This window comes from Ursus maritimus, unplaced genomic scaffold (genome assembly GCF_017311325.1).
Source record: "Ursus maritimus isolate PB19 unplaced genomic scaffold, ASM1731132v1 scaffold_31, whole genome shotgun sequence".
In the NCBI taxonomy this organism is placed as follows: Eukaryota; Metazoa; Chordata; class Mammalia; order Carnivora; family Ursidae; genus Ursus; species Ursus maritimus.
The window spans coordinates 27,741,737-27,753,752 of record NW_024425675.1 but is presented as its reverse complement, the minus strand read 5'-3'; positions in this window follow the sequence as shown (position 1 = coordinate 27,753,752).

The following is a 12,016-nucleotide window of genomic DNA, read 5'->3' as shown; positions in this document are numbered from 1 at the left end:
TGCCTGTTGGCTGTCTAGACGTCTTCTTTGGAAAAATGTCTGTTCATGTCTTCTGCCCATTTTTTAATCAGGTTTTAAAAATTTTTTAAGTTATGTAAGTTATTTATGTTTTTGAATATTAATCTCCTTTTTAGAATTTTTGAAACATATTGTATTATCTGCTTTAAAAATTAAATTTAAAAATTCTCATGGGAATGTTAAACATCTTATTTTTAAAGCTGGGTAATTTTTTTTCAGTTGAAACATGGCAAGCCAACAGCTGTAATACAGTTTTGCAGATATGCTTTCCAGTGAAAGTTTACTTTGATCATTTAATTAGGGAGACTTCTAGTGTAAAGTAGCTGTTTTAAATAAATAATATACCTAAAGTAAACAGGCTTCTAAAATGATAATGTTTCCAACTAAATGAAAAGATAAAATGTTTCTAAAATAGTTAACCAATAAGAGATTTAAAGTCTAGATTTTGGTAGACTGGGAGACTGTTAGGCAAGATTGTTGCATACCTAAATGATAGTTCATATGTTCCAGACACTCTCTTTACACACTCTTCCAAAACCAATAGACAATTTTTATTTGCTCTTTTAGTTGCAAAAGAAATTTGAAAACAGATATATGCTTTATATCTAGTGACTCATTTTGAGCAACCTGAAAAGAAGGGGGTGTGCCATTCTTTGCTCTTTCTCCTCCTTTCTAGCTGAGATGCAGACATAAAGACTGGAGCTCCAGCAGTCATATTGGAACTTGAGAATTCTTGATAATGCAAGCCACAGGTCACCCATAAAGTAGAAACAAGATAGAAAAGTTTGGGTCCCTGATACCAGGAGGACCAAACCAGCCTGGACCATCTTCCTTTGAACTTCTTGAATAGAAAGAGATATTAAATATGTATCTTATTTGTCATTATTATTTTCAGGTTCTCTCTTATTAACAACTAAATGATATTGTAACAACACACCTAAAAAGAGAAGTTACATTTCAGATAGGGTTGGGTTTTTTTTTCCTCATAGATTTTCCTTTTATTAGCCATGTTATTTTCATTTCTGCAATGGAAGGAAAAATATATAGTGTACTCATTATTTTCATCAATTTTGATGTACTATTAAGCCTATCCTCACATCTTCATTAGTGGTTTAAAATAAATTTTATTATATTTCATTTTTAAAGCACATACAATTATGTTGTATTTTTAAAGAAAAAGAAGCCTGTTATTATTATATATAAACAATAAATAATTGAATTTATAATACAGTTGCAAGAACATTTTAAGGTTAAAAGGTATTCAAGATTATTCTAATTAGTCTGTCTATAAAGGCATATTAACACTGGTCATTTCTTCATTTAATCTGGTGAGTTCAAGTGTAGGGAGAAATTCTGACTCGTCATGTTACCTACCTAGCCCAGTTTATAATATTTTATGCTTTGGGTCTTTGAGGCAACATCTGGTTCTATCAGTGGCCTATAACATTCCATTTCTAGATCAGATCTAAGTAGCTTTTGAAGGCCACTATCTTGTTAGCTGGGTCTACTTGCTCACCCAGTTGTCTGGACTCCATAACTCAGGTACACTCGTACGACAATGAAATTTGCCTCATTGGTTGGCTCTTCCTTTCATAAAGGATTTCTCTGTAGCAGGTGATGCTGTTTGATAGCATTTTACCCACAGTAGAACTTCTTTCAAAATTGGAGTCCGTCCTCTCAAACCTACTGCTGCTTTATCCACTGAGTTCACGTAATATTCTAAATCCTCTGTTGTTAACTTAACCAGGAGTAGATTCCATCTCAAGAAACCACTTTCTTTGCTCATCCAGAAGAAGCAACGCTTCATCTGTTCATGATTCTCATGAGATCACAGCAGTTCAGTCCCATTCTCAGGCTCTGCTTCTAATTCTGGGTCTCTGGCTGTTTCCACCCCATTTGCAGTGACTTCCTCCAGTGAAGTCTTGAGCCCCTCAAAGTCATCCATGAGGGTTGGGATTGACTCCCAAACTCCTGTGAGTGTTGATATTTAGACCTCTTCCCATGAATCATGAATGTTCTTTTTTTTTTTTTAAAGATTTTATTTATTTATTTGACAGAGATAGAGACAGCCAGCGAGAGAGGGAACACAAGCAGGGGGAGTGGGAGAGGAAGAAGCAGGCTCCCAGTGGAAGAGCCTGACGTGGGGCTCGATCCCACAACGCCGGGACCACGCCCTGAGCCGAAGGCAGACGCTTAACCGCTGTGCCACCCAGGCGCCCCATGAATCATGAATGTTCTTAATGGCATCTAGAATGGTGAATCCTTTGCAGAAGGTTTTCAATTTACGTTGCTCAGACCCATCAGAGGAATCACTATCTTTGGCAGCCACAGCCTTATGGGATGTATTTGTGAAATAATAAGACTTGGAAGTTGAAATGACTCCTTGATCCGGGGACTGCAGCATGGATGTTGTGTTAGCACACAGGAAAACATGAATCTTGTTGTATATCTCTGTTGGAGCTCTTGGGGTGACCAGGTGCATTGTCAGTGAGCAGTCATATTTTGAAAGGAATCCTTTTTTCTGAGCAGTAGGTCTCAACAGTGGGCTTAAAATATTCAGTAAACCATGTTGTAGCAGATGTGCTGTCATCCAGGTTTTGTTCTTCCCTTTATAGAGCACAGGCAGAATAGATTTAGCATCATTCTCAAGGTTCCTGGGATTACAGAATGGTCAGTAAGCATTCAAGTCATCAGCTGCATTAGCCCCTAACAAGAGAGTCGCCCTGTTTTTAAGTCCTTTGAGTCAGGCACTGACTTCTCCTCTCCGGATGGGAAAGTCCTAGATGGCCTCTTCTTCTGCAGTAAGGCTGTTTTGTCTCCTTAGAGAATCTGTTGTTCAGTGTAGCAGTTTTCAGTAATTATCTTAGCTAGGTCTTCTGGATAACCTGCTTCTTCATCTTGCACTCTTATGTTACGGAGACGGCTTCTTTCCTTGAAGCGCATGAACTAACCTCCGTTAGCTTCAAACTTTTCTTCTGCAGCTTCCTTACCTCTCTCAACCTGCGCAGAATTGAAGAGAGTCAGGTCCCTGCTGTGGATGAGGCTTTGGCTTAAGGGAATGTTGTGGCTGGTATGATCTTCTATTCAGACCCCTAACACTTTCTCTGTATCATCAGTAAGTCTGTTTTGCTTTCTTATCATTTGTGTGTTCTCTGGAGTAACACTTTGAATTTCCTTCAAGAATTTTCCTTTGCATTCACAATTGTTTGTTGCAAGAGGCCTACATTTTGGCCTATCTTGGTTTTTGACATGTTTTTCACACTAAGCTTAATCATTTCTAGCTTTTGATTTAAAGAGAGAGACATGTGATTCTTCCTTTCACTTGAATACTTAGAGGCCATTGTAGGGTAATTAATTGGTCTGATTTCCATATTGTTGTGTCTCAGGGAAGAGAGAGGCCCAAGGACAGGGAGCGAGAGATGGAAGAAAGGCCAGTCTGCGGAGCAATCAGAACACACCACATTTATCAGTTACGTTTGCTATCTTATATGGGTGCAGTCTGTGCACCCCAAAATAGCTGCAATAGTAACATCAAAGATCACTGATCACAGAGCACCACAGCAAATATAATAATAACGACAAGTTTGCAATATTGCGAGAATTACCAAAATGAGATGCAGAGACATGAGCTGAGCAAATGCTGTTGGAAAAATGGCGCTGATGGGCTGACTTAACCCAAGTTGCCTCAGACCTTTAATTTGTAAAAAAAAAAAAAAAAAAAATGCAGTGTCTGCAAAGTGCAATAAAGCAAAGTACAGTAAAAGAAGGTAGGCTTGTAAATTTTTGAGGCAGAAAGAATATGAGACTAGACAGGAATTTTGTTCTACACATAGGAATGAAGAGTGCTGGAAATGGTAAAAAATGTGGGCAAATATGGAAAACACTTATTTCTAGTTCTTACACTCTTTTAAGGATAATTAACGCTCTAAAGCAAAAATAGTGTCAATGTATTATGAGAAGCATTTGTAGAAGTAAAATGCCTCCCAACAATAGCTTAGAGGATGCAAAAGAGGAAGAGGAAATATACTGGTGAAAGAGTATTATGCTTAAGGTGAAGTGCAACAATACTATTTGCAGATAGGCTGTGACAAGTAAAAAAAAGATATATTAGAAACTTAAAGTAACCACTAAAAAAGAACAAGTAGGATGCAATGCTGTTTGCTAGCATTTTACCCACAGTAGAACTTCTTTCAAAATTGGAGTCACTCCTCTCGAACCCTGCCACTGCTTGATCCACTGAGTTCACGTAATATCCTAAATCCTTTGTTGTCACCATAACCAGGAGTAGACTCCATCTCAAGAAACCACTTTCTTTGCTCATCCGTAAGACACAACTCCTCACCTGTTCCACTTTGGTCATGAGATCACAGCAGTTCAGTCCCATGCTCAGGATCCACTTCTAATTCTGGTTCTCTAAGGAATCTACAGGTTCTTTAAAAAAATTATTGTAGCTGTAATGGTTAATTTTATGTATCAACCTGACTGTGCCATAGGGTGCGCAGACACTTGGCTAACGTTATTCTGGGTGTGTCTGCGAGGGTGTTTTTAGATGAGATTAGCATTTGAATCCCATAGACTGAGAAAAACAGATGGTCCTCCTCCCTGACGTGGGTGAGCCTCATGCAATCACTAAGGGCCTGAATAGAACAAGAAGGCTGAGTAAGAGGGAACTCTTCCTGCCTCTGTGTGACCTGGGACATCAGTCTCACGCCTTGGGATTTAACTCTGCTGGAACTGGGACTGCACCATTGGCTCTCCTGGGTGTCCAGCTTGCCAACCGGAGATCTTCGGGCTTCGTAATATCTTATTGGTGCTATTTCTCTGGAGCCGAAACCCAGTCAGCTGCTCAACCGCCTGAGCCACCCAGGTGCTCCTAATTTTTTTACTTTACTTTTAACTGTTCATGAGAATGTAATCTTTTAAAGAAAGCTATTTCCAATTGTAGGGCAGCACGCAAGTTGATCAACTGTTCAGAGGCCCTCTAAACCTCCGCTTTACAGACCAGCAGCTTCCTCTGGTCCCATTTCTTTAATCATAGTTCTTCCTTCCTTCCTTTCTTTCTTTCTTGAGAGGGAGAAGAGAGCAAGAGGAGAGAGCGCAAGCAGGGGGCAAGGAGAGAGGGAGAGAGAGAATCTCAAGCAGACTCCATGCTGAGCACAAAGTCCGATGTGGGGCTCGATTTCACGACCCATGAGATCATGACCTGAGCTGAAATCAAGAGTCAGACACTCAACAGACTGAGACACCCAATTGTTTAAGTTGGATAGGATATTTTGTTTACTTCATTTTAATTTTCCTGCCAACTAGTGGGTGGGGCCTGGTTTGTTATGGCTTAAATACAAAAGCCACAATCTGTGTGCATCTCTGAATGGTCATGTATCAGTCAGAATCAGGCAGGTCAGGCTTCAGCGACAAACAGCCCTCACAAATTAGTGGCTCTGAACAATGCAAATTTGTTTCTTATTCAAGCTACATTAATAACAGTTTGCCTAACACTCTGCTCTGGGATTTCACACTGCAATCTAGGTGACAGAGAAACTTCTCTCTAGAAGCCTTCTGTGGCAAGGCATGTTCCATTTCTTAAAGATTCATTCAGCATAGAGATGGCGTACAATGCATGTCACTTCTTTTTTTTTTTTTTTTAAGTTGGCTCCATGCCCAACGTGGAGCCCAGTGTGGGGCTTGAACTCACAACCCTGAGATCAAGACTTGAGCTGAGATCAAGAGTTGGATGCTTAAATGACTGAGCCACCCAGGCACCCCCCCCCTTTTTTTAAATTCCAGTAGAGTTAACATACAGTGTTATATGAGTTTCAGGTGGACAATATAGGGATTCGACAATTCTATACATTATCAGTGCTCATCATGGTAAGTATATTCTTAATCCATGTCACCTGTTAAACCTATCTATATATGTGTATATGTACACCAAACCTTCGTTATCTATTCATCTATCAGTGGATGCTGGGCTGCTTCCATAATTTGGCTATTGTAAATAATGGTCCAATAAACTTATTGTAGGGGTGCATATATCTTTTCTAATCAGTGTTTTCATATTTTGGGGGTAAATTCCCAGTAATGGAATTACTGGATCGTAGGGTAATTCTATTTTTAATTTTTTGAGGAATCTTCATCCTGTTTTCCACTGTGACAGCACCAGTTGGCATTCCCACCAACAGTGCACAAAGGTTCCTTTTTCTCCACATCCTCATCAATACTTGTTGTTTCTTGTAATTTTGACTTTGACCATTCTGACAGGTGTGAGGTGATATCTCATGGTGGTTTGATTTTCATTTCCCTGATGATGAGTGAGGTTGAGCATCTTTTCACATGTCGGCCATCTGGATGTCTTCTTTGGAGAAATGTCTGTTCATGTCTTCTGCCAATTTTTAAATTGGATTATTTGGTTTTTTGAGATTGAGTTGTATGAGTTTTTTTAATATATTTTGGATACTAACCCTTTTTTGGATATGTCATTTACAAATATCTTTTCCCATTCAGTAGTTTGTCTTTTAGTTTTGTTGATTGTTTCCTTTGCTGTGCAGAAGCTTTTTATTTTTGCATAGTCCCAATAGTTTATTTTTGCTTTTGTTTCCCTTGCCTCAGGAGACATAGCTAGAAAATGTTGCTATGGCCAATGTCAGAGAAACTACTGGCTGTGCTGTTTTCTAGGATTTTTGTGGTTTCTGGTCTCACATTTAGGTTCTTTAATCCATTTTGAGTTTATTTTTGTGTATGGTGTAAGAAAGTGGTCTAGTTTCTTTCTTCTGCATGTAGCTGTCCAGTTTTCTCAGCACCATCTGTTGAAGAGACCATCCTCTTCCTAGTGCATATTCTTGCCTCCTTTGTTGAAGATTCACTGAGCAGATAATCATGGGTTTATTTCTGAGCTTTCTATTCTGTTCCATTGACCTATGTGTCTGTTTTTGTACCAACACCATACTGTTTTGGATTGCCACAGCTTTTTAGTAGATCTTGAAATATATTGTGACACCTACAATTTTGTTTTTCTTTTACCAAATTGCTTTGACTATTCAGGGTCTTTTGTGGTTCCATACAGATTTTAGGATTGTTTATTATAGTTCCATGAAAAACGCTCTTGAGGGTGCATGGGTGGCTCAGTCAGTTAAGCGTCCAACTCTTAATTTCAGTTCAGGTCATGATCTCGGGCCATGAGATGGAGCCCCGTGTCGGGCCATGGAGCCTGCTTAGGGATTCTCTCTATCCCTCTCCCTCTCCCCTGGCAGTCTCTCTCTCTCTCTAAAGAAAGAAAGAAAAAAAGAACAATGCTGTTGGCATTTTGATAGAGATTGCATTAAATTAGCAGATTGCTTTGGTTTGTAAAGACATTTTAACAATACTTATTCTTCCAGTCCATAAGCATGGAATATCTTTCCATTTGTTTGTCATTTTCAATTTCTTTCATCAGTGTTTTATAGTTTTCAAAGTACAGGTCTTTCGCCTCCTTGGTTGGGTTTATTCCTAGGTATGTTATTCTTTTTGGTGCATTGCAAATGGGACTGTTTTCTTAATTTCTCTTTCTGCTACTTCGTTATTAGTGAATAGGAATGTAACAAATTTTTATATATTGGTTTTGTATCCTGGGCCTTACTGAATTCATTTATCAGTGCTAGTAGTTTTTCGGTGGAGTCTTTAGGGTTTTCTACATATAATATCATGTCACATGCAAATAGTGAAAGTTTTACTACTTCTTTACCAATTTGGATGACTTTTATTTCCTTTTTTTGTCTGATTGCTGTGATTAGGACTTCCAATATTTTGAAGAATAGAAGTGTTAAGAGTGGACATCCTTGTTTTGTTCCTGACTTTAGGGGAAAATTTCTCCATTTTTCACCACCGAGAATATGATGTTAGCTGTGGGTTTTTTATGTATGGCCTTTATTATGTTGAGGTATGTTCACCCTAAGCCAACTTTTTTGAGTGTTTTTTTCCTGACTGGATGTTTTACTTCGTCAGATGCTTCGTCTGCATCTATGGAGATGATCATGTTTTTTGTTCCCTTTTTTTTTTTAATTGATGTGATGAGTCACGTTGATGGCTTTGCAAATGTTGAACCACCCTTGCATCCCAGGGATAAGTCCCACTTGATCATGGTGAATGATCCATATATATATATATATTGGGTGAATGATATTTTTAATCTGTGTTTGGATTCAGTTTGCTAATATATGCCAAGGGCTTTTGCATCCCAAAAATATTGGCCTGTAGTTCTCTCTTTTTTTCTGTAGTGTCTTTATTTGGTTTTGGTATCAGGGTATTTGGTATCAGGCCTCATAGAATGAATTTGGAAGCTTTCCTTTGTCTTCTATTTTTGGAATAGCTTGACAATAGGTATTAACTCTTCTTTAAATGTTTGGTAGAATTCACCTGTGAAGCCACGTGGTTCTGGGCTTTTGTTTATTGGGGGCTTTTTGATCACTGATTCGATTTCATCACTGATCATTGGTGTGTTCAAATTTTCGATTTCATCCTGATTCAGTTTAGGGAGGTTATATGTTTCTAGGAATTTATCCATTCCTTCTAGGTTGTCCAGTTTGTTGGCATATAATTTTTTTTATAATATTCTCTTATAATCCTTTATATTTCTGTGGTGTCAATTCTAATTTCTCTTCTTTCATTTCTGATTTTGTTTATTTGAATTCTCTCTCTCCCTCCCTCCCCCCATTTTTATTATGAGTTTGGCTAAAGGTTTACCAATTTTGTTGATGTTTTCAAAACCAGCTCTTGGTTTCATTGATCTGTTCTATTGTATTTTTAGTTTCTTTTTCATTTATATCTGCTCTAATCTTTATTATTTCCTTCCTTCTCCTGGTTTTGGGTTTTGCTTGTCCTTAAGGTGTAAGGTTAGGTTGTATATTTGAGAATTTTTCTTGCTTCTTGAGATAGGCCTGGTTTGCTATAAAATTCCCTCTTAGAACAGCTTTTGCATCCCAAAGATTTTGGATCATTGTGTTTTCATTTTCATTTGTCTCTATGTATTTTTTTCATTTCCTTTTTGATTTCTTTGTTGACTCATTCATTGTTTAGTAGCATGTTATTTAACCTCCATGTATTTGTGTTCTTTCCAGATTTGTGTGTGTGTGTGTGTGTGTGTGTGTGTGCACGCGCACATGTGCTTGTGCACGCACATGTGTGGTTGATTTCTAGTTTCATAACATTGTGGTCAAAAAAGGTATATAGTATGACTTTAATCTTTTTAAATTTGTTGAGGCTTGTTTTGTGATCTGTGCTGGAGAATGTTCCACGGACACTTGAATATATATTTTGCTGTTTTAGGATGGAGTGTTCTGAATATACCTGTTAGATCCAAGGTTCAATGTATCATTCAAAGCCACTGTTTCCTTATTATTTTTCTGTTTGGATGATCTATCCATTGATGTAAGTAGAATGTTAAAGTCCCCTACTATTATTTTATTAGTGTCAATTACCTCCTTTATGTTTGTTATTAGCTGCTTTATGTAGTCGGGTGCTCCCATGTTGAGTGCATAAATATTTGTAATTGTTATAGCTTCTTGTGGACTGTTCCCTTTATAATTATATAGTGTCCCTCTTTGTCTCTTGTTATAGTCTTTGTTTTGAAGTCTATTTTGTCAAATATAAGTGTTGGTACCCCAGGTTTCTTTTCACTTCTGTTTCCATGATAAATGCTTTTCCATCCCTTCACTTTCAATCTGCATGCATCTTTAGGTTTGAAAAATAGTCTCTTGTAGGCAGCATATACATGGGTCTTGCTTTTTTTACACACTCTATCATCCTCTGTCTTCTGATTGGAGTATATAGTCTGTGTACATTCAAAGTTATACTGTTAGATATGTTTATTGCCATTTTGTTATACTCGTTTTAAGTTTGTTTTTGTAGTCCTTTGCTGTTCCTTTCTTCTCTTGCTCTCTTCTCATGGTTTGCTGGCTTTCTGAAATACTTGGATTCCTTTCTCTTTATTTTTTGCATTTCTGTTATTGGTTTTTTGATCCATGATTACTGTTAGGTTTATATACAACATCTTATGCATTTAGCAGTCCACATAAAGTTGGTTGCTTAAGTTTGAACCCATTCTAAAAGCACTAAATTTTTACTTCCCCATCCCCCACGTTTTAGATATATGGTGTCATACTTTACGTGGTTTTTTTTTGTGAATCTTTTGACTGATTTTTATAGATACGCTTAATTTTACTTCTTTTGTGCCACCTACTGTTCTTACTCCTGCTATGGTCTTTCCTTACCACTCAGAGAGTCCCCTTTAACATTTCTCATGAGCCTGGTTAAGTGGTGATGAATTTCTTTAACTTTTGTTTGTCTGGGAAACTCTTTTACTTTCTTTCTATTCTGAATGGTGGCTTAGTGGATGGAGTATTCTTAGTTTCGGTTTTGTTTTCTCTTTTTTTTCTCTCAGCACTTTGACTATATCATGCCACTTTCTTCCAGCCTGCAAAGGTTCTGCTGAAAACTCTGCTGATAGCCGTATGGGGTTTTTCCTTGTAGGTAACTGCTTTCTTTTCTCTCGCTGCTTTAACAATTCTCTCTTCACCAACTACTTTTTGCCATTTTAAATACTATGTGTCCTGGTGTGGGCCTCATTGGGTGAATTTTGTTGGGGGCTCTCTGTGCTTCCTGGATCTGGATTTCTGTTTTCTTCCCCGGATTTGGGAATTTTTCAGCTGTTATTTCTTCAAGTAAATTATCTGCCTCCTTTTCTCTCTCTTCTCCTTCTGGGACCCTATAATGTGAATATTTTTACATTTGATGGTGTTGCCGAGTTCCCTTAATATATTTCCATTTATTATTGTTTTTTCTCTCTCCTGTTCAGCTTTATGGCTTTCCATTACTTTTTCCTTCGAGTTGTTGATCCTTTCTTCTGCTTCCTCTAGTCTATTTATTCCCTCTGGTGTATTTTTAATTTCAGTTACCGTGTTTTTCATTTCTGATCGGTTCTTTTTTATCTCTTTGTTAAGGGTCTCACTGAGGTCCTCCACTCTTTTCTCAAGTCTAGTGAGTATCTTTATGACCATGACTTTAAATTCTATCAAACATGTTACTTATGTGTGTTTCATTTAGCTCTCTAGCTGTGATTTTGTCCTATTCTTTCATTTGGGACATATTTTCCCATCTCATTTTGTACAACCCTTTGTGTCTGTTTCTGTTAGAAGGTCAGCTTGAAAGTAGTGGCCTTATGAAGAAGAGGTCCTATAATGTCCTGTAGTGCAATATCCCTCATTCACCGGAACCTAGAACTTCAGGGGTGTCTCCTATGGGTGTTGTGTGCACCCTACCGCTGTGCCTGAGCCACATTTGCCTTCAGTCCTGTCGTCTACAATGGCTTTCTTTGCCTTTTGTGCACAGGGTTTGGTCCCTGTGTTGTTGGTGGGTCAGTCTGGGGCCGCACTGGGCTTGAGTTGAGTCAGACGGGTCATTTGCTAGAGCTGCGGTGGCACAGAGCCACAGGGCATTCTCCCTGTGTTGGCCCCTGAGACTTTCCTTGGCGGGTGGGGCTTGTAATCCAACCAGATGTCTTCCCCCAGCCCACTGCTAGGGCTGCAGTTGAGTTGGTAGGTGTGGGTGTCTTCCCCTCCCCCTGGGGCAGGGATCACTTTGGCCCCTGACAGGGCTGCCTGCACACTGCCAGGCTGGTGGTGCCACATTGGATGGACTCCTTCCAAGGGCGTGTTGGAGGGGCGGATCCACCAAAAAACATGGGTGTGGTTGGGAGAGTTAAGATGGAAGAGGAGTAGGGGACCCCTTTTTCAGCCGGTCCCCTGAGTCAAGGTGGATAGGTACCAGACCAGCCTGAACATCCATGGAATCAGCCTGAGACGGAGGAATATACATATGGATCTCTACAAATGAACATCTCCAGCGCTGAGTATTGAGGTACGAAGCGGGGAGCCATGAAACCGAGAAGAACGATCACCCCAACATTTGCAGCAACATGGACGGAACTGGAGGAGATAATGCTAAGTGCAATAAGTCAAGCAGAGAAAGA